The sequence below is a fragment of the Anas acuta genome, chromosome 5, assembly GCF_963932015.1.
Source record: "Anas acuta chromosome 5, bAnaAcu1.1, whole genome shotgun sequence".
NCBI lineage: Eukaryota > Metazoa > Chordata > Aves > Anseriformes > Anatidae > Anas > Anas acuta.
Genome location: NC_088983.1, coordinates 6,512,190 through 6,534,799, shown reverse-complemented (window position 1 = coordinate 6,534,799; position 22,610 = coordinate 6,512,190). Strand labels below are relative to the sequence as shown.

The 22,610-nt window shown below is 41.9% G+C and overlaps 1 long non-coding RNA gene across 1 annotated transcript; it reads right to left on the bottom strand.

Annotated features, from left to right (window-relative positions):
- Positions 1–79: 79 nt before the first annotated feature.
- Positions 80–9,414, bottom strand: LOC137856772 (uncharacterized). The gene is made up of 2 exons (XR_011096773.1): positions 9,278–9,414; positions 80–162 (listed from the first exon to the last, which is right to left on the bottom strand). It is a non-coding gene; the product is annotated as an uncharacterized lncRNA (long non-coding RNA).
- Positions 9,415–22,610: the final 13,196 nt, after the last annotated feature.

Here is a 22,610-nt window from a genome sequence, read left to right as displayed (position 1 = left end):
AGCATAACACAACCCCGACATTCCTGTACCCAGAACAATGACTTGCACTTGTCATCATTGTCCATCACGGTGTCTGTACCTCCTTACCCCCTCCTGGCCACCCACTTCTGCCTCTGTAGGAGGTGTTTGTGCAGCCTCGCAGCAAATCACATGAGGTGCTAGCTGAAAAAAAAAAAAAAAAGAAAAAAAAAAGAAAGAAAAAAAGAAAAAAAAAAGATGCCAAGCAGCCTTATTAACACAAACCTAACATCCCAACCCAATTATTCACACTTTTCTAAGTGTGATCAGTTCACCACCCAGCTATGTACACGCCTGTGCCAAGCACACTCGGAAAAGCACTGGGCAGCCTGCAGTGAGCATGGAGGGAGCGAGGCGCTGCGTTTTGCAGTGGCCGGCTTAAAGGGTCACCAGACTGCCTGTGTGTGGGCGTGCACACGTGTTCATCGGTCTTTGCTGTTCATTCCCTCTCCTTCTATAACTCTTAAAACTGTCTGGTAACTTCAACCAAATGCGACAGCAGGGCTGAGGACTCAGATACACTGAGTTCCTACCTCTCACGTAGACGTTGGACGAGGGGAGAGATCCAAGTTAGAAAGTCCTCAGGGGAAAAAAGCCACAGTGTGAGCTCACCTCTTATCAGCCACCCGAGAATACACATGTGCAACCACTTCAGAGACACTGATGTTATTAGACACCGGAGAATCCACGCTGAAGAGGCACAGGAAGCCTGACTTCACAAGTTCCACTGCTCACCAAGCAACTTGTGAGATTTACTAGGTTTTACTCAACTGATTTGGGGTCTCTGAAGAATCTGCAGTGCTGACTGTACAAGAACAACTCACTCTGGCACTGGCAAGTAATTAAAGGGAAAAGAACCAGAACAGCCATTAAAAGAGTCGAGGTAACTTTTTGATCCAGGACTCTTTTAAAAAGTTAAACTAAAAATCAGCATGTAGGAGGAGAAACACTTCCAATCTGCCACACACGCTCTGTCCCCATCTCAAGTTTGGTCCTAGGGGGCTTGCAAAAGTGTTAATACCCTTTGCAGTGTCAGCCTGAGTTTCACCATCATGTGAACGTCCAAATTCATAGGAAAGCATACTCTGACTTAGGGCCTGAGAACCACTCTGGAAGCAGTTTATCACCCTGAACAAACCTAGTGGCTGGGGTTTAATACCCTTCACAACCTTTCCATGTATCAGCTGGAGCAAAGGAAGCCCTCTCTCAGGAGGGCCAGAGCTCAAACAAAACTTTCACCTGCCCCATTCTGTAAACTTTGAGTTTGGCTCAAGAAAATAAGGAAAGACTTCCTCCAAAAGATGGGTGAACACTTGATTTGTATTGGTGCTACAGTTTCATGCTCTGATTTTCCTTATACTTGTTCACTTTGTCCTGCAGAGGTCGGTCTTGCCTGCAACACTTTGCAAAATAGCAAGCCCTCTTGCTCCGCAAACGGTCGGTGTATTCCACTTTCCTAAAACTCTTCTGGGATTAGGAAGGTTTCTTTCCCAAAATGAACTTTACCTATACAACAGAGATGCAATGTTTTTATAATAATTTATGTTAAAAAAAAAAAAAAAAAAAAAGTGATCATGACCCGCCTAAATTATATAATTTATCCTAGGAAAAGAAAAGAGCAAATGATAAATCTTATTTCCCCAAAAACTCTGGTAATTGAGAATAAACTGGTCACATGAGTGAGTTTTGATATAAATATGCTAAATCAAGTCTTTTTATTGCCTTTTTATGTCCAACATTTGCACTTGCACTAACCAAGGTTTCTGGCCACAAGATGGGCAACAGAGCAAACTAAACAATAATTACACTGCTGTAAATGAACACGCATTTGGATGCAGCCTTGCTCCTGAAGCTGTACCAGAACACAATCTCGGAGACTACAGCAGGCCTGAAATCCCTCTCTACCTCCACAGTTCTCAAATATATGAATGTAGAGACCTTTTCCTGACATTGCAACCCTTGGGTGTACTGCAAAAAAATCGACTGTCATCTTCCAAGAGAAGAAAATCTATTTCCAGAGCAATGAAGCACTGCAGCTTTGCTTATTTACCCTAAACACGATTTGACTTATCAAGTGCTAAAAGCTCCTTGCCTCTGAGCTGTGAGGGGGGTTTCTTATCTGCTCTAAGCCACTGAAACATGAGCTGAGTGGCAGCTCTTTGCTAAGCTGGTTTCGACAGCAATTTCACTAACATTTTCCAAACCAGTTCAACTTTCCCACCATCTCAGGACCGATCCCCAACTAGAAGTATTTAGCGTGGCAGCTGCTTCCTGAGACACTTGGCCTTCCGAATGCATTCCTCTGGGGCTAGGAGGAGGTTTCGAAGGAAGCCGGAGGTAGCTCACTTCTCAGCATTTTGTGGTCAGCCTCTTTTCCTTGCTGCAGCCCGGTCAGTGCGGATAGCCAGATAAGAAGGAAAGACAAAACCCTGTCAGCTTAAGTAACCTGGAGAGAAGCGGGGGTTCAGAACAGAGACAGATTTTCAGCTTGCACTTGTGTGAGGGTCAATTAAGCCAGGACTCTTGTTAAGACCAAGAGCAAACACAGCTAAAACAGTGGAAATAAGACCCAATTGCTGGCAGAGAGGACAACGTCTGTGCTTTTTAGTAGGAAGATTAAGAATTCATGAGTAGGAACGAAGGCAAAAGTTCACCTGAGGAAACAAGGAGTTTGTCTGGAAGGCGACAGGGTCCTTTATTTAGACTTTATCCTGCCTTGTGCATTCCTGACTGTTGCTTCATATTGTCATGTGCTGGTTTGGATGAGCAGCTAATAGCAGCTGGCCCGCTTTAACTGACAGCTTGAAATTACCTTCAAAGCAAGCAGCATAAACTTGTGCTACTGTAGATGTGGAGGAGCTGACTCCTACCTATGCCTTCTATTAACAGGCAGGATTTCCTTACAACCTCTCAATACTTTCCAGGTGAAATCACCGAATCCCTACTGGGCTTTACGTACAGGATGGCTCACAGAAAAGTGGATTTTTGTCCATAGCGATTACGTCTCATTATTCTTGTCTGGCAAATGTATACTCTCACCTTTATTTGTCACCTTTCCTGCTCTTACACTTGTAAATGCTCCCCATGAGTTGAAAATATTTCTGAAGTGACTAGTCAGATATATAAAACAGATGCATGATTGCATCTTGGGATGAATTAATTCTGTCTGTGTGCGAGCAAAAGAATAAATGTGTAGGCAGATCAGGGAATACATTGGACTAAGCACAGCAGCTGATTTTTAAATCTCTAGATCTTGATCATTGTTTCTTTGTGTCTGTTCCCCCCACTTCTCATTTAGAGGGGGAATCAAACCAGGAGGTTTTAAGAAGTAGCCCCATGTCAAGTATCACATATTAATTTAAATCAAACTATATTAGGGCCAAAATGTATCCAGCACTCTTAATTTCTGGTTTTCTGTCATCTGAAGTGTGACCTACAAGCAGTCAAGCCAGCAAGAATCTTCCTCTAAACTAATAAGGCAAGGAGCCAATTCTGTAGGCCTTCTCTCAGATCCGTTTGTGTAATGTTTACTACCAGCAAACAGCACAAATACTCCCTGGGATTTGTAGGCGTAAATTAGGCTACCACATACACTGTGGCAGATATTCACATGTGCGGGTTCCCTCAGTGTATTTGGAACAACTGTTCTTTGTCTGAGAGCTTGACAACCTGGCCCTATATCTCAAGTGTCAGGGCTACAGTGAGTTTTATGGCTAGGTTCAGATCTTCTGAATTACATATATCATCCTGTACCGAGAGAGACCATGGGCATTGCTCTTTTGAGAGAGCAAGCAATACTCGTGTAATTAAATCCTCACCTCTGAAAATCTGCATTGTATTTCCACATCCTCCACAGTCAGTATTTCATGATAGAAATATTAACGTTGCAACCAACAAAGCTGTAATAATGGCAAAGGTACGGCTAGGGAAGATCCTGCACAACCATACGACCAGCCAGGAACCTGGAAGAGGCATTTGAATCATTGAACCTAAGATGGGGCACCATAAACAAACCTATTACCATCATTTCCACAAATGTAAAGCTTTGTGCCCATGACACCAGCCTCTTGCCACTCCCATTAACTATGGACCATGGCTTGCTTTCACATCATCTGCTTTGTTACCTCCAGCAGGACAAGTGTTAAAACAAATGATGGTTTGAGTACGTGGTATTGGTTGGGCTCTCAGGAGAAACTGAGTCATTACCCAATGCCTTCTTACATGGCCTTGGGCATGGGAAGCCCAGGTTCATCAAATACAGTTCATTATTGCATCTGTGTCAACAGAAATCATGCACTGAACTATTTTGAGATGTCTGGTCTTGGTGATTCAGTTTTCTGCCTATAAAATCCCTGTTCATTAACTGTGATCTGTTTGAAGGGAATATTGTGAGGATGTATGTATGTTTTGACATCTTTTATGAGTGTATTTTTATCCTTATAACCCTGATGAGGCCAGGACACACCTAGAAAAGTAACAATAGTCATAGAACGACTTGGGTTGGAAGGGACATTAAAAATCATCTAATCCCAGCCTCTCTGCCACAGTCACACTGAACAGGAAAGATTTGGTCCTCTTTGTTTACACTGTCTCCACTCTCATTTAGAAAGGATATGTAAAGTGGCCAAATCCAGCTTATTTTCTTATCAGCTTATTATATATTTGTGTGTAAAAATCCAGACTCGTGCAATTTAAAATAATGCATTAATGCCCTTGTAAAAATTCAGCCCTTTTACTTTTCTAAGAAGCCTGCTAACAGAAACAGCTACAGGGTCAATCTCAGGTATAATAGATTTTTCTTTTAGCCTTCAACAATAAAATAGTTGGTGGTCTCTAGTGCTACTGCCTTTAAAACATTCCTGGGTTTTATTAGGATAACCCATAAGTCTGGAAAGTCCCACCCTAAGAGCAGCAGCAGCTTTTGTTCAACAAACACAAGTTTCTTCTTGTACATTGTTGGACTCAAGGGTATCTGAACTATGAATGGGTGGCTAAGGGCATAATAGGCAACAGGTTTCAGACTTTTATGAGGGGAGGGAGAAAGGCAGCCCTGCATTTGGTGCTAATGTATAACACCACCTGAAACATGAAAGGATTTCACCCAGCTCCTGTTATACACAGTCAGATCCTCAACTGGTATAACACGGTGAAGCTCCACTCAGCGCTGATTTACAATCCCTTCCCTGGCCATATATCTAAACGCCACACATTGTCCTTGAGAAACCAGAGAATGTGCAGATCTCTTCAGCAAACTTTTCTAGGAAACCACATGCAAATGAGAGTGGTTTCTGAAGCACATGAAACATACTTGTGCAGAGCTAAAAGACCCACTGCAAATGACCATCTTGATCCTTTTCTTTCTAAAATGCCTGGAAAATAATGCCACGGCTCACCATCTTTATAAAATTACGTTTCTTCTTGGTTTATTATTGCTGCCTGACCTCATGAGCTAACTTTTCAGAGGAGCACATGTGAATTTATTTACATACGTGCCAATTATATTAATAGAAGCTGCAATGACTCATCACTGCACATTGCTAAAAATCCTCCCTCATCTCATCTTCACAGTAAGGCTTCTGCTCTATGTGAATTTACCTTGCTAGAAGTTCAGGCATCCTCAGGGAAGAGAATTCCCCTTTTTCCTTCTATCACAGTGGACAGGACTGCAGCACCTTGACTTTGTTAAAGGGCCACTGTAAAGTGCAGTCCTATTTGAGATTCAAATCCCAGCTATCTTCCTGGCAGGGAACTGCTGCTTGCTCTGCCACTTCTCAGCCCCTGCTCAGTGAAGCTCTGAGATCACACACGTATACAAGCAATAAGAACAAATCATAAAAATTTAAAAACTCTTTCACGGTATCATAACATTTGCGTAAGATAAGGCACATCTCATGAGGCTGGAGCTGATATAGATAATATTTGTTTTTTAATATCTTTTCTCTATTCCCTTCCTAGTCTTTCAAATAGCTCCCACGTCTTTATTTTCTCCCATCTTTCTGCCTTTCTTTTTCTCAATTCCACTTTTTTTTTTTTCTCTTTTTTCTTATCCTGACAGTTTCAACTTTACAAAACACAAATCCAGCCACACCTTTCAGTGTTAGCCATACGCACGAGATACAGCAAAATGCTCAACAATACATAAAACACCTGCAGCTAAGTGGCAGCATAACTATGGCAGGTGTTTCAAAACTGCTCTGTGTTGGCCCAACACAGCTCCTAAAGGCAGCTTTTGAAAATCCCATGGCAGTATTTTAAACTCCTGAACTGAAGTTCAGAAATGATTCCTAAGGAATACTGTGTTTCCCTTGAAAAACCTAACTGATGGTGGTTTATAGGCCAGAGTCCAGGTAGGGGGTTCTTCCTCGTGAGGACTACGAACGTGTTCACAATTTAGACCATCAGTCTGTCTGAGTGAAAGGCAGAACTGCAACAGCTGAGGTGTTCTGCATAAAACTGTCATGGTACACATATTTTAGATACGCACCCACGTGGGCAGCTATTTCGCAGAATTTCAGTGCCTGCTTTTCAGTCACGTATCTGCAGGTAACCTTAGAGGGTAAAAGCAGTATTTCCCCAGCGAGTTTTGGCAAGGATTACTTGATTAGAGCTAATAAATGTTAAATGTATGGTACATCGATAATCAGATTTGCTGATGGTGCTGCTATTAACAGATCATTTCAGACAATTTTACTCACTAGTGGAAAGGAATAAAAAAAAAAAAAAAAAAAAAGCAGTCCTTGCCCTAAAGAACTGGCTTCCAGGGCAGACCAAAATATCCATCATTTCCCCTTCTGCAGTGCTGCAAGGAGACAGGTAAGGGTGCAAATTTTTAGCATAAAGCCAGAGGAATGAAAGAGTTGCAATTCAGGCCCATTGTGGAGCACAGCCATGGAGCTTAGAAGAGTGGAAGCAACTTCCCCCAAGAGCTCACGGGTCACATCACAGAGCTGAGCTGAACTGAGCTGAACCCAAGGCTTTCAAGTCCCCAGCCAGTGCTTTAACCATCCCTCCACTTAGGCAGCTTTACCCAGGTAGCCTCAGAGGTCCAAACTCTGCCCTGGGGTATGTATTGGCCTCATTAACTTACTGTAAATAAAAGCTGTGAGCAGAAGTTGGCCCACAGCAAGCAAGATTTATGGACTGAAAATGCCACATACTTTGCTTTTTATTCAGTGAGAAAAAGAAGAAAAAAAAAAAGCCTGAAACAAGCCGAGCAAAGTAAATGAATCAAGACTGCATATCTTTCATTCTACAAACATGAAAATATATACATGTGAACATAAAAAACACAGGTGCCTAAATACTGCAGTCGCCTCCTAAATCTGCTATAAAGCACCAATGGCTATGTTATACTTTTCTCTAGACAGATACGTAAATTACTTTTTTTTTTTTTTCTTCTTTTAAGGGGGGAAAAATCATCTTAAATAGTTTTTTTTCCATCTTTTCCCCTGAAGCCCCGTGGCTCTTTCACTTAAATTAAGTCTATATAGGTGCCATTTTCTTTGAATATAAACTGCACAACAATTTATTCTCAACAGGAAAAGGCAAAGCTTTGGTTATGCTGCATTCCTAATAATTTTTGCAGTTTATGGAAAACTCCCATAAACAGAGTACAACACAGTAAGCCTCCTCTGCTAATATGCTGTCTAGACTGCTTAAAATACGAGTTCTCCTTGCCTACCGTGTACCATAGCTTAAACTTTTGACCTTGTTTCTTTTCCCTTTGACCACTTCATATGCTTTAACCTTTTTCAAGTATTTAACATCCAAATGGCATGTCACCCAAGCTGCTGGGGATATAAGACCAAGCACTCTTAAAAAGTCTCCTTTATCATGAAGTTGAGAAAGCTGGCTGGAGTCTAACATTAAAAAATGTTAAAAAATGTCTTCTGCCTTCATACAGCCTCCAACATACTGCACCCTCCCAGGCTGGGTGACATTGATGCATTATAGAAGTGACAGCAGACAATTCTGTAACACCATCACATACGTGCTAGAAGGGGCAGAGGGTTCCTCGTGGAACCATACAAACACTGGGGCATTGCTAATGCATGCCTTTGATTTCTGTTTATGGCCCCCAAGTCGAGTGATCTGTCTTGTTGGCACCAACCTAACTATTTTTAAATGATGTAGCAGCTGGCTCAACACATACTTTGAAGATTTATGTTCGTGTCGCAAAGCCCTCTTACTGAAAAGGAAACTGTGGAGTAGTTTCTGTAGCTTATTCCACATGCAGATATGGTCTACATACTTCATCCTGGGCCACCATAGCATACATTTTAACAACCAAAAGGAAGAAGCAGTGAGATATACAAGGGAAGGCAAACACAGAATAACAAGCACAGCAATGAAACCATTGAGGGGTTACAGACCTTGAAGTGTCTGAAGTACATACAAGGCATTACTCCAGAGTGTGCATGCTACAGTCAAACTCTTGTTGTGAATAAAGTGCAAGAAATCATCCCGTCTTGTAAAAACCAATACAGACACAGAGTTAATTCCCACACTTGCAGAAGCACATGGATAGACACATACCCACGTGAACTGGGGTGTGCTCACATTTCAGTAACAGAGCAGAACAGCAACAGCCGAGACCACTGTGCTGATTGCCATCACCAGGCAGCAATTTATGGAGGGTACCTAGTGACACTCATGCCTGATGCTGAACCACAGAACATTTTATCTAAGCTTTTCACATGCTAACATTAACAATTAGTAAAGACACTCTTTTGCACAGAGTCACCGAATACGATATTCGGCCTACAACGCCTCTCCATTACAAATAGTCTGGGTGAAGTCCTGTGGTTAACTTGTTCCAGCAGCACTGATCAGCCCCGTCTTAGCAGAGGTCTAGAAAACTGAGGGTCCATGAGGGAATATGTTTCACTACTGAGTAGAAAAATACACGTAATTCCTGGCACTATTTTCCTAGTGGATACTCGTCCAAAGCAGAGATCTGCAGAAGTGCAACAGACACGGGAGGCTGCCATGTACAATCGGGACATTTGGGCCCATTATGACAGAACAGGTCTTCACCACACAAGCTTGAGATGTGAGCCTCATCACAAGACACCGAGGCAAAGTGTACACAAAGCAACAAGCTCTCCGTCCGGTTTACCACGAGGACACTGCAGTCCTTCAGAGCCCAGCATTGCCTTGCCTCCTGCCTGAGGATCCTAAGGGATCCTCCACACCCCACACCCCAGTCCCTACCAGTGTTGCCCACCCCACAGGCCCAGCTCGCTTCCCTCAGCTTTACCTCCCCTCAGTGCGAGTGAGCTTGCCTCATGGCAGCCCTGGCACGAAGCATGAAGTCTCCTCAGCCCCAGGAGCAAGCAGGATGGCAGTGATGGGTTGTGACTTCTCACTTTGTGTAAAACCCACACCACAGCTGCACGGCTGCCATTAGAAGAACTGGCTACAGCTGCATGCACAGAGGAGATGGGCCCCTAGGCATGGCTAGGGACAGATCACCAGGAGTCTCCTCATGGAGGAGTCTCCTCCTTGCCCCCAAAGCCCGTCCTCTCCCAAAGCTGACAAGCTGTAGAAGGCCTTTTTCTCCCTTAACCACTGCAGGTCCCAACACATGAGGATATTCAGAAACCCCTTCTTCACTGAGACCCCCATGAAGGTAGCACTATAACTGCATCTCATTTTGCTCCTCCAGCTGCTCTGAAGCTGTTTTCTATGCTGTCTGGTTTACCATTCTAAAATAAATCACCTTTAAAAGACAGATTTCATAGAGGTGTCCAAAATCAACTGATTTTCAAGCACTTGGATTATGGAAAAATTTTAATGGCATAAAAATGTAAACCACAGGGACCATATACTAGGAGATTTTCCTCCCACTCTCTGTCTTATTTTAAGGTTGATACCAGACCCATCTAGACTGTCAGGGAAATTTCTCACAAGAGCCATCCCTTGAACTGCTCAGGCACCCGTGCTGCTGATCACAGACCAGAATCACCTGAAGTGTAACCACATCCAGCTGTAGTCTACTTGCAGGCTCTTCCCCTGCTCCAACAGCATTCCTGTTTTCTCACAGGAGGTTTGCCAGCAGGGTTAATACTGAGAGGTTCCTACACACCTGAGCTGAGCCCTCAGCCTCCCAGTCAGCTGTAGCTTTCTTTCTTTAATGCCTATTTTTGCTCTAATATCTAATATCTCACTACATAATGGCCAAGTTTACCTTCCAATCTTTGACAATACAAACAAACAAAAAGTTAATTTCTGCTCTTCCCTGGCCCCACAGTCTGCAACAGACTTTTCCTATAGTGTAAAGGGAAATCCAGCTCCTCCCAAGAGAGGATTTTTAATTTATTTTTTTTTTAATTCTTTCTTCTACAGATTAGGAGGTTCCACATCTGAGAAGCCAAACAAGCTGGAGCTCCTCACTGTAGCACCAGCACATCAGGTAGCTTTCCTCCTCTGTGCCTGCAAGGACATTGGTAGCCTGGGGACCAGAAGCACACCTAGCCCACCACTCTTTCTCAGGGCTGGCCTCTGATGGGGCTGGAACACATTCCTCCCAGGCCTCATTTCTTCTGGTTTATATAAAATGAAAGTCTTCTGGTTATATAAAATTAGATCTGAAAAATCAGGCAATGGCAGTTTGTTGGAAGGGATGGTAAGGTGACTGACAGAAAATGAACTTCATCCAAACCGGAAAAGCCAGAGAGTAATTCCATAAAACCCACACTAAACATATACACACATACATACTCACATCCACATTTATCATCCATATGTTTGTCTCTCAGCTTCATTCAGGCTTAAGCCAAAGTCCTTGTAATCTTTATGAGGCGCTGTGGCTGCCATCCCTGCGCCTCACTACCTTTAATGTTTTTTAGAAAATACTAGCCCAAAGCCTTTGAGAACAATAGGAATCCTTCCATCAGCCCTGTTGGGTTTCAGATCAGGACCTGAATGCCTGCTCTATGCCAAGATCTGTGTGTTGTCCTCTCTTTTTACTCTGATTTTCATGTCCGCCACAATTCCCTGTCTTCCTTATAACATCTGGCTGAGTTTTTTATGCATCTATATCTGAGGGCTGAATTAGACACATGACTTTTAAATTGCTTAAAATATTGTGACATCTTTCAACCTACTCCTAAATCCTACAGATGGGTCAAATTATCTGCTAAGATCTGCTCAGTGGGTCTCACCCTAGTGTTTTCTTGTCTCAAAATGTGCAAAACAATTATGTGAAAAAGAGTTCCTCCTACCTCAGCTGAAATTTATGGCGCTGAGCTGAGGAGATAAGTTCAGCTAAACATTTTGTCGGCATGTAGCAAACCAAATGTGAATAAGGAATTGATATTCTCTGCGTGTCTTCTTGGCAGTCTTGTATGCATTTATACTCATGCATCTCGAGAACGAACATTGTAACAATACAGATTTCAGGCATGTATTGAATATTCACACACCATAATATTGATACATTTATAATGGTCTTCATATGGAAAATTCTAGCAATTTCAAATGATTCACTAAGATTTTGCTTAGGTATTCACGTCTGAACCAGAAACTCTCCAGAGGGTCATTTGCTTGTTTGATAAATCAGAGAAGAACACATTTTTATACAAGTATTTTAATACAGGAAATATGAGTCTAGTCAGTATCTTTCCAAATACATGTCTGAGTGGTTTTTGATGTGAAATGCTGCTTAATGTCTTTTAAAGTACTATTTAAACAACTTCACATGAGCAACTACCAATCAGTATGTCTCCCATTTTCTAATACTAAAAGACTGACGCTAAATAAATACTTTTTAGGCTCACATATAATGAATAAAACAGAAACAAAGGAGAAGAGGGGGGGAAAGACAACAGCAACAAGGTGTTATTTAGAATATGTATGATCCAAAAAATGTAAACGGTCACCCCCAGTTTGGCTCCCTAATGGAAAAGAAATGACACTAAATTGGGCAATTACAAACCTTTTGCTGAGGTATGACTCAGCCTGCTGCATTTTGTGAGGGCTGGCAGGAGTGGCACTGCTCCTGAGCAGTGTCCAGGCCAGAAACAACTGATTTATGACATGAAGAAGGGTGTAGCCAGAGAATAGCTTGTAATAAATGTATCTGAAAATGAGCTGTAAAGAAATGATGGATTGATAGCAAAGAGCAGGCCCCCAGGAAATGTTGGGGTTTGAAAGCTCCCATTTAACTCTGGGTTAGTTGTTTTGAATGGAACCAGCAGAGGGAAAGGAGGCTTTTTCCACAAGCCATATTTTTATATTGTAAAGTGTAGAGCAACTCAGAAGAGAGTCCCAAGCATCCCAGCAGAGGAAATGGAAGACAAAGCTGCTTGCCAAACAGACGCTAGCCATGATTGCAGAGCTTTCCTTTCAGAGGAAAAAAAAAATAAAAAAATCTAAGCATTTTGGTAATATGGCTCATCAAGAGGATTACTGAACAAGAGTCCAGTGCTGTCACATGTGGGGTGGGAAGGAAGGTCTAAAATACAGTAAGCCACATGAATGGGAGCGGTCACCGAATGTTTTGGATGTTGAGTTTTTATGTGCCAAAAATGCTGATCAAGGGCTGGAGAAAATGACAGATAGACACTTAAAAAGCCGTGTCTGTTTGGCTCACCAAAAACAAACAAGCCTGAGAAGTGACTTAATAACAGTATGCAAGTCTCTCCATAAAAATGCAAAGTACTAAAGGCCCAGCAAGGAACAGCATCACAAAATCAATAGATGGAAGCAAGGTTTTTAACTCTTGCAAGGAAACATTGAACAGATAGTTAGCCGCAGGGACTCATCCACAAGGAAAGTGAGCAGCTTTCTGTCTGTGCTCAAATCAGGACAAGATGCCTTCCTGGAGGTTTCAGCCAAACCCATTCTTTCTTGTGCCAAACACAAATTGTTGGTCTCAAAAGAGAGTTACCCTTGGGAAGTGAATTATTCTCTGCTAAACCAGACTAGATAATCTGATGGTCCACTCTGACCCTAAATTTTCTCAGTCTACCTACCCACTTCAATGACTGTGGATATGAACGGTAATGTTAAATTAACGTGCCTATCAAAACTTGTATTAATGTATGATATCTGGGTTGGAAAAGCCTCAATCCAATTTAAGCGAACACTTAAGCATATATCAAAGTTTTTCTGAATCCACCAGGACCAATCTCATGTTCCTTAACATGCAATCATGAAGCACACTGCAGACAATAAAGATATCAATGTAATCCGTATCTGTTGGTATAGCATCTACATTTTCCACATTTTTTTCCCAGTATTCTTAGCATATTCTCATTATTTTAAAATGTCTCTCTTCCCAAGTAAAGGTAGTTCCAAAATAAGAAGACTGCGTAATTATAGTGATATTGATTGCATTACACGTATGACCAATTGTACTGCCTCTTATTACAATTGCTCAGTATTTTCCACTATAATATTATCCTGATTGCTCATAATTTATGAAAATGCAATTGCATGCACTGAGATTTTCTACATATTCTAGGAGCTTTAACTCGAATATATTAATATATGTAGTAAAGATGTATTTGTTCAAATCAGAAGTTGTCTCTAAAAAAAAAATAAGATTGGGAGAAATTGTTTATCTATGTTAAGACAATTCTAGTGCCTTTTCAGTGAATAGCTGTAGTGCTTCTTACCTTCTGAGAGAAGAACTCAAAAGCTGCCAAGTATTGGAAGGTGACTTTTGCTGTGCCTATAAAATCTCCCCTAACAACACATTTAAGAAGCTCCTCAAAACTCACAGTTCCCACAATCTCAGAAAAGATATTTTAAGTCTTAAAAGAAAAAATGTCCACTTTTACTGAGCACATTCCGCTACCTCACTGCTCCTAGTGCTGCTCTGGCTGGGCTGGGACTTCCCCACAGGGCAATTATGGGTGCCTGTGGGGACTCGGGAGGACTTTCTCTGTAATTATTGCTCTGTCATTTGGGTATGAGGACATGGACACTGGGAAGTCCTTGTCTCTTCTGTAGCATCTCCCCTAGCGCTCAACCAGCACAAAGTAGAGAGCAGACTTACCCAAATGTAGAGGGGATAAAAGCTGCTCAGGACAAGGACAGAGAAAATGAGGTGTATAGGTTGACTTTGTGACTAGGTTGTATTTGTGTAGTTAGACTATACTGTGAAGAACAATAGGGCCAATTTAACATTGCACAGGCAGCCTTAGTTTGGGTACTCTCAGAATTTTGTGGACCCCATTTTGCATCCATGATGTTCCTGTAATTTATTTTTACTGGAGATGTGTAATGCCTCACGCAACCAGTATGAAGGAATGAGCTGCCCCAAATGTCATTCTGCCATACCCAGTGTGCAGCTCCATCCCCTTGGCAGACTTCCTTGAGTATTTCTCCTGTTTCACTTTTTCTTCTTCTCTCCAATCTCTTTGACTTCCCCATTCTATTCCTCTCCTCTAAATTATATTGAAAATGCTAAACTTCTTGCATCCAGAACATCTGCTGACAGGGATTTCCAGTTCTGTTACCACCGTATGGTAGTTACTGTGTGAGAAACGCTAACTTTTGTTTTTAACCTGGCTCTTACTAGCTCCACATCATGCCCACTAGTGCTTGTACTGAAAAAGACCATGAACAGTTGATCCCAGCTCAACCTCTCCTTCCATCTGTGGTGTTGTAGACCTCTGTCTTGCCCACTAGGCCCCACAAGCTGTTTCTTTTCCAGATTCAATCATTTCTCATGAAGAAGTTACTCAACCATCAGATAATTCTTTTTTGAACCTTTTCCAGTTTACTATATCCTTTTCTATATATGAGGGGAGAGCAACACACATTGTTTTTAGGTATGGGTGAACCATGGCCACACAGAGTGAAGTGTTTTTTTTTTTTTTGCTTTCTATTCCTTTCCTAATCATTCCTAATTTGTTTTTTTGATGGCTTGTGAACCCTGAGCTGATGTTTTCATTCAACATTCACTTCTTAGTGTTAATAGGCAGCCCAGAGCCCATCATTTTATAGTGAAACTAGGATTGTTGTTCCCCCACATGCATTGCTTTATGTTTATATACACTGAATCTCATCTGTCATTTTATTGCCAAGTCACTCGGCCTCATGAGGACCTTCTGCAATGCTTCACCCTTCACAATCCTCACCATTAAAAGCCAACAGGAAACCTGTGGCTCTTTTTTTCTCAGGGAAGGCGAGCAGAGCCTGGGCACTGCAGAGAGACTCATCTTTGTGCAAAGCCGTCTGGCTGAGCTGTGGCCGTGCTCTTCTCAGGACAAGCTGGGCACTCTCAGAAAGGCTGGGAGAGAGCCCGCAAGCAAACCAGAAGACTGTCTAGCACACCTCTCCAAATAAACTTCAGTCTTCGCCTAAATGGGGCCTGAAAGCATCGGTGTATGAGCACGGGGAGGAGCAAGGGAGGCTTTCCCTGTGCAGCTGCACATGTTGCTTGGGAGTTAGACTGGCTATGGTACAGCCACACGTCTGCTAATGTCAGCTCATAAAAGACAAAAAAAAAAAGAAATCGCCTTTGGTTTAAAGTTTGCCCCCTCTGTGCCCCCCCTTTTTCCCCCTTCTCTGCTTCAAAAGAAAGACAGGTTTGAGTCTGACTCTGAAGCACCCTCTGCTACAGTATGTGCCATTTACTTTAGTAAGGCTGATTAAGTCATGCATTTACAAGTAGACCTTCCATCAGAGCTAATTTAAAGCAGATGTTCTGGGTTCCACAGCCAGGGAGGCATCAATCTGAGAATTGCAAGGGTCTCTGTAAGAGCACTGTTTTTACTGCACTTTATAGCGCACTGGGAGGAGGTTAATTGGTGTAAAAGTTTAATTTCAAATAAGGATCCCCTTTTAAAGTTGCATATATGCATATACTTTTTATGGAGCGTTATATTACAAAGTCAAAGTGGGGGAGAAAAATCATCCAAAAACATTTCAGGATCAAAGACACCCAACCTGTCAAACGCTAAGATATTTTTATGAGGAAATAGGACTCACATTTTCTCCAGAAGACGCAGAGAGAAGCAAGGAGTGGAAAAATATTTAACTAGATTCCATGGTATATTAGGAGAAGGAGAAAAAAACCACCCATGCCAATATGTTGGTTTCAGAACCTTCTGGCTTGGCTTCCGCTGCTGAAAATATTGGCAAGAAAATGCTCTATGCTGGGATTATTTATTAGAAAAGCAATAGATTTGTACAGCTCAACAATAGAGGGAGGATTCAGAATCGTCCATTTGCTCTGTCTTCTAACTTTCAACTACTTTTGTTTTTTATTTGTGAGCCAGAATAATTATGTTTATCCCTTGAAATTATCATCAGCACTGGCTTAAGCATAATTTTATTATTTGAGTAATTGTGTTGCCTATGGAGGGGTTATGGCCTGCCTGTTACAGTGAGAACTGCATGGGCTACTCCCAGATGGGAGACTGGTTTTCTTATGAATCTTAAGTAATTTAGATATAAATTTAATATTTTTTAGAACTTATCATTTAGTTTTGCCTTCAGTAAAGATGACAAGAGAAGAAAATATATTTACCTTGAACTTCAATCTAGTTTTGCAGGCAATGCAGACTACGGTAGTTTTCAGCTCTAGAAAGGCTCTCTCCCTCCTGAGGGAGGGAGTCTCTCATTAAATTTTGCTGCCCTTCCTGCCTTGCATTACAGCAGCACCTAAGGGTCTCAGCTGGATTTGCCTAACAGATTTGAAACTCTGGTCTTGACAAAGCACCTTCAAGTCTACCAGGGCAAGACAGAAGAGCATAGGCCTACAGTCTCTATCTGCAAATAAGAAATGAGTGATTTACTTGAGACTGTAGGAAAACTACGTCCCAAGTCTTCACAAATGATTCTACATCCCAGTCTAGAGCCCCAGTCATAGCAGGTTCAGTTTTTGTTCCTGGTCAAGCCATCTCATCAAACAGCAGCAAAACATGACAGCTCAGCTCTTTTGTTACTACTTCTTTCCCAGCTGTGCAATGCAGATCGTTGTGGTGTTCAGTGCAGAAGGTCATTTTAGATTTCTCTTGCACCCCTGGCCCTACATCATGCTTCCTTTCTCCTCCTTGGCCAGGACTGTATTTCATTTTTCTGTAGTGCTGTGCTACGTGGTGATGTGCAGATGTATGAAGCTTCTACAAGGTATCCACATAACATTCACCAGTGCCCACTGAGTTCCTCACCTCTGTCCATCTGTCCATACGCAGCACAGTTTGCTGCTGTGGAAAGGGCATCATCTGAGCTCTGTGCAGCTCAGGAGCAAGGAATGTGGGGCACCTGGGAAGGGAGCAGTTTACTTTGGAGATTTCCCAACTGGAGCTGAAGGCTGGAGGTCTAGGCATGCAGGACATTTCCCAGACAGCAGAACAGCCCAGGTGCTACAACTGCATGAGCTGAATGGGCGCTTTTGTTATAGGTGATGTTTTGAAGGGGTTGGCAGGATTTTATCCTTTTTGCTAAATTCTTTTTCAAAATTCAGGGTAGCTGTGCAGAGCAACTCAGACCCTTCACGTCTGGGTAGGATGCACCAAGCCCAATGCTAAGTTATTTCAAAGTGTTACCTAAAAAGGTATTGACACGATCAGTAAAGGTCCTAGGCAGTGTTCACACCTATCCCTTATAGCCTAATTTAGGGGTGCACAGAGACAAGAATGGGCTTTGTGCCCAAGGAGGAATATTATCCTTCGGGGAATATGGAACTAATATAATCTCATATAGCACTGGAGCCAAAAGAGGCAGAGCACCCTGGACCAAATGAATACGTACATACTGGAAATCCCATGATTTGAGAAGGACACAACAAGGATGAATTAACCCAATGTGCTTTGAATTTAAAATAGATGCCAAATGGTAACCATTCTCACTTGAAAATAGCTAACATCTCTCTTGGAGACCAGCATGTTCCAATGAAGTGCATAAAGTTAAGATTTTTTTTCTTTCCAGCTGAATAATGTAAGAATAAATTAAAAGCAGGAAACCCTGGTAAGTGCTACAAGGATGTCCATGCTAAAAACCAATCAATCCCCAACTTCCCTGGCGCACTTTCTCAACACCTTCTTCTTCATTAATCTTGCTTTCAAAGTTCTGAAACAAGTTGCTGCCAAGTCTGCTATCTGGGGGAGCCAGGTGAAAATTTTAATACTATAGATGGTTGGAATATGCATTGCAACTTTGTTAAAATGCAGGGAGATTGCCCCAAAAAGCAGTTATTACCCATTTTATACAAGACAACAGTGAGGTTCAGATTCTTTACTTCTGTTTTGTCTTTGAAGAATTCATTTCTGAAAAGATTGCTTCCAAATTCCATGCAGTTATTTTCAGCCCCCCAAACACAAACCATGAGGCCTTCCAGTTAGCAAATGCTAAAATCTGTAGTCAGCTTCTGGAATCAGTTCTTCTGGAGCACATTACAGTCCTTCTGACTTTAATAGGGCCTTTTGTTTTAGCTCTTACTGATACCAGTAGGAGCTTTTCAATGTTTAAGCCCCTGAACCCAAAATACCATTATTTCCAGATAAAATATGAATCCTTACCACAGCCTGTGAAAGATTTAGGAGTAGCATTTTAAAACCAAATTGATCCTTAAACTCCTAACTTTTATTCAGAAACTTGGTAACCTGCAAGCACCTAGGAACCCTAGCGCCCACCAGAAAAGCTTGTTGGACACCTAAATTCATGCCTCAGACTGGGTGGCAGCTTCTCCTTCCAGATGGTTTTAAATATGACCACAATCACCAAACTGAGAATGGCAGAGGAAGGTGCCTCCCTGAAACCCAGCCCTAGGGGCCTATTTACCAAAGTTGGGAAGAGGTTACTGCTACAACCTCATCTCAGGTTCTCCTACTGACCTGTTTATGCAGTTTCCAGCTCAATAAGCTCGCCTCGTACATGCCATTTGTGTGTGCATATGTTTCCTCCTGAGCTGTCAAGGAAGCCTGAATAACTAACTTAGCTTTGTGGCTTTTTCCATGTACTTAAAAGCATTGTAATGTCAACCTAAGCTTCATTGCCTTCCAAAGATTTAGGAGGAAAAGTGACATCTGTTGATCCATCTTTCAAACTTAATACCATGCTGATAGAGGAATTATTGGCTTTGGCCTTTATTAGATAGATGCCTTTGATATGGGACTATCCTGCAGAGGGTATAGATGAGGATAAGCTAGTTCTCTGATTTTCCTAAAAGCATGGAAAGCTGAAGATGAGCATAGGCCAGATGTACTTTTCTCTTTACGCTGAAGTGAGGGCTCTGAATTGCTACGAGTTGGTAGAATCTGTCCAGCTGGAAGATTTCCCCAGCAGGGATGAAAGCTAGTGTCCTGAACCAGTGTTCAGCCGTGACATTCACTGCTCATTTGGGACACTTTGTTTTATCCTAATTTTCAGCTGCTCTAATGTCCATGGGAGACTGAAAAAATCTGAACTAGTTATGTCCAAGCCAAAATGTTAAGGTCTGAACACAGGAGTGGTGCTGACCCTGGAGGTATTAACACGATAATTTCCACCAGCTACATCTTTTTCTGTTTCTCACATACCTGTTACTTGCTTCTAACATCAGCAGGAAGCTGACTGCCTAGAAAGTGCTTACCAGCACAGGTAGGAAATGGGTAGGACTTCACTGGCAATGAGATAATTCTTAAATCACTTGACTTTTATAGTGAAACATGCTACAGATGTATGTTTACATCAGTATTTCCTCTTCCTTCATTTCAAATGCACAGAGCAGTTTGATGTTCATAAAAACAGGAGACAAAATGCAAGGTCATGTCCTTGGATGCATCTCCATGGATCCTGGTGTCTGGCTGCTAGTGCCAAATGGCCTCTGTGCACAGCACCCCATTCAGCTCTGCCAACACATTTCTTGCTCCCCACTAACTTATGATGTCACTTGGAGCAAAGCTTCTCAATATCTTACTTTTATTGCAGTAACTGAGCTGCAAAGCTGGAAATAAAAGCAGCAGTACCCTGGCTTCTCAGCTGGTATAAAAAGGAGAGCTGCATCGTTTTATGCCAGCTGAGGATGTGGTTCAAGCTGTTCAGGGAGCTTGGGTGTCATCCCCCCACGCCCCCCACAAGCTGTTTGCCATAATCTCAAAGACATTAGAAAAACGTTAATATCAGCCAGTTGGGGGCGGGAGTGAAAAAAACTGAAAATTTAATATAGTTGCAGAGCACTTTTTGTTTTTTCCATTAGCTGATATTCTCAGGTTACCAGAAAGGAATTTGGTGTACTTCTCCACATTCACTGCTAGTGAAACAAGAGATCGAAAGATCTTAGAATAAATGACCAGGCCAAGAACTAGCAGTGCTTTTGCTGGGGTTTAGGTTAGGGCCTTTACAAATTCAAGGCTGATTAGGCATCTATTTCCTGGTCCTTGGCAATAAGACTAGGAAGTGCAGGAAATTCATTGTCTTCAGCTTGCCACTGCTGGCTTGCTGCAATAGCTATACATCACGCAAAGGACTGACAGGCTCAAAATGTCCATGTCAATCTGCAGCTGCCTTTAATCATACACAGATTTATGAGACACTCCCCCACACCCCCTGTGGAGATCTAGAAATTGCGCTTTGTTTTGACTTGACATACATTTTTCCATTTAAGATTAAGAAGTATGAGCCCTATTAGACTGCAGCTATGAAGCAGAAGGGGTAAAGCTCTGTCTGAAATGGAGGAAATGATGATGTAATTTTGAACCGTTAAGGACTGAAGGGATTAAAAGATTTGGAGTAGGATTTGGAAAGTCTCTGGTGTTGCATACGGTAGGGCTATGTTGCCTGCCTCACCATCTGGACAGAGAAGGCCTTTTTCCTATTTACTGGTTTGAGGTTGTTGTTATAGCTGTGCCGCTCACGAGCGCCACTGTACTTAATACTCCATCATCATTTCCATCATAAACCCTTTTTTCCCCCCTGAGGGACTACAACGTCACAGTAAATATTTGCTGCAGGGTAGAGCTTGCCACTAGAGCCTGGTCTCAGGCCGAAGAGCAGCAGGGACACATGGCAGGATCCGGCTTGGAAGCTTTCCACCTTATAGTAACTTTACACTTACCTCATTTGCTAAAATGAACATTTCTAGCCATTATCAACAACCATAGACCGAAGGCTGATGCTCCTTTTCCATGGGTTTGGACAGCCCGCTGTCCAGTCTGCATGAGGATTTATAACCCAACCAGTTTAGTGGTAGGACGTGTGCCCATGGTGACCACGGCCAACCACCCCTCACACAAGGGGGTTTGTAAAACCTCAGCAGTCTCAGCAGCATGCTGGTGACTCCAGGCAGCTGGCTTCTCAGTCCTGTTTTGTGCTTTCTGATGCACCAAGCAGGATCTGCATGAGGAGGGAAGTATTTCTCAGCCTCCCCTAGGCCATTCTGCTCTTACAAAAGAGGTCCAAAAGAACAAGGATGAAGTCATCCTGTGCTATTGCACTATTGTTCTGTACTGCTCAAGTGCTATAGTTGGTCCTTGCCATGGTATCTTCCAGCAGCTCAGTAGCATGCAGGATCTCAAGATTTTTCCGTGTATTAAAAAATGAATTTCTTCTTCATCTCCCTAATTAAAACCTCTTTATGAATTCAAATCCTCCTTATCAACCATATTTAGTTTCTCTGAACAGAGGGGCAATCAGATAACAGGTGGGACATCACCTGGTCCTATTGCAGACACCTACTCACCATTATTCTTTCTCCCTTCTGTGTTCTGTTCTCAGGGTCAGTCTCTGATCATGTCTGGCTGCAGCTCAGGGCCCTTGGTGCTGTTTCTGTTTGCTCCCTTGCTCAGTCCGCTGTTTTAATATACAAACACAGAATTTTGATCAGAGCTGTGCACTGTCCTGCTTGCACTGTCAGAAATGCCTTTAAAATTTTCATAGAAAATTAAGTTTTCCAGTTACAGATACATTCATATCAAGTACATGACAGGGATTTCAAGCTCAGAATACGTTAACAAATGGCAAGACAATGAATTATCTATGAGTCTCTAAGAGCAGAAGTGATAGTTTGACAAGCATTTCTTGCCAGACATTGAAGTATGAATAAACCTTATAAGCTTTCTAAAAACATGGAAATTAAGTATATATGCAAAGAAGCGGGCATATCCCCCTACTAAAAAAAAAAAATAAATAAAAAATGAGAAACTGCATTGCAAATATACTTTCAGAGTAATTACAAAGAAAGCTTTGCTATAAAGAAAGAGTGTGAATTTGTGGTCTGTCCCCAATAGTTTTAATCACAAAGCAAGCAAATAAAATCAGCTATTCAGACATGCTGAAATAAATTCAAGGGCCTGATAAGTTTGCAGGAATGATCACAGATGCAAATCAGTTTTTTTTTTGTTTTTTTTTTTAATATTTAAAAAAAATATATTTTTTAATATTTAAAAAAAAAAGCCAAAGTACATCAATCTAATTCAAGAGGCTTCCAAAGATCTGCTTCATCTTCCTCTAAAGTCAGAAAAAAATGAGTGCAATATGTTCTGATAACAACTTCCATGAGCTTCTCATCTGAATAGAAATAGCACAGGGACTGTCTCACCAAGGCAATTGTAAATCAAAAATGAAACAGTTTTAGTGTAACCTCTGGGAGCTGAAGAGTGGGCCATACCATTATGGCACAAAAGCTAGCCATAAAAACAGAGCTAAATGAATCT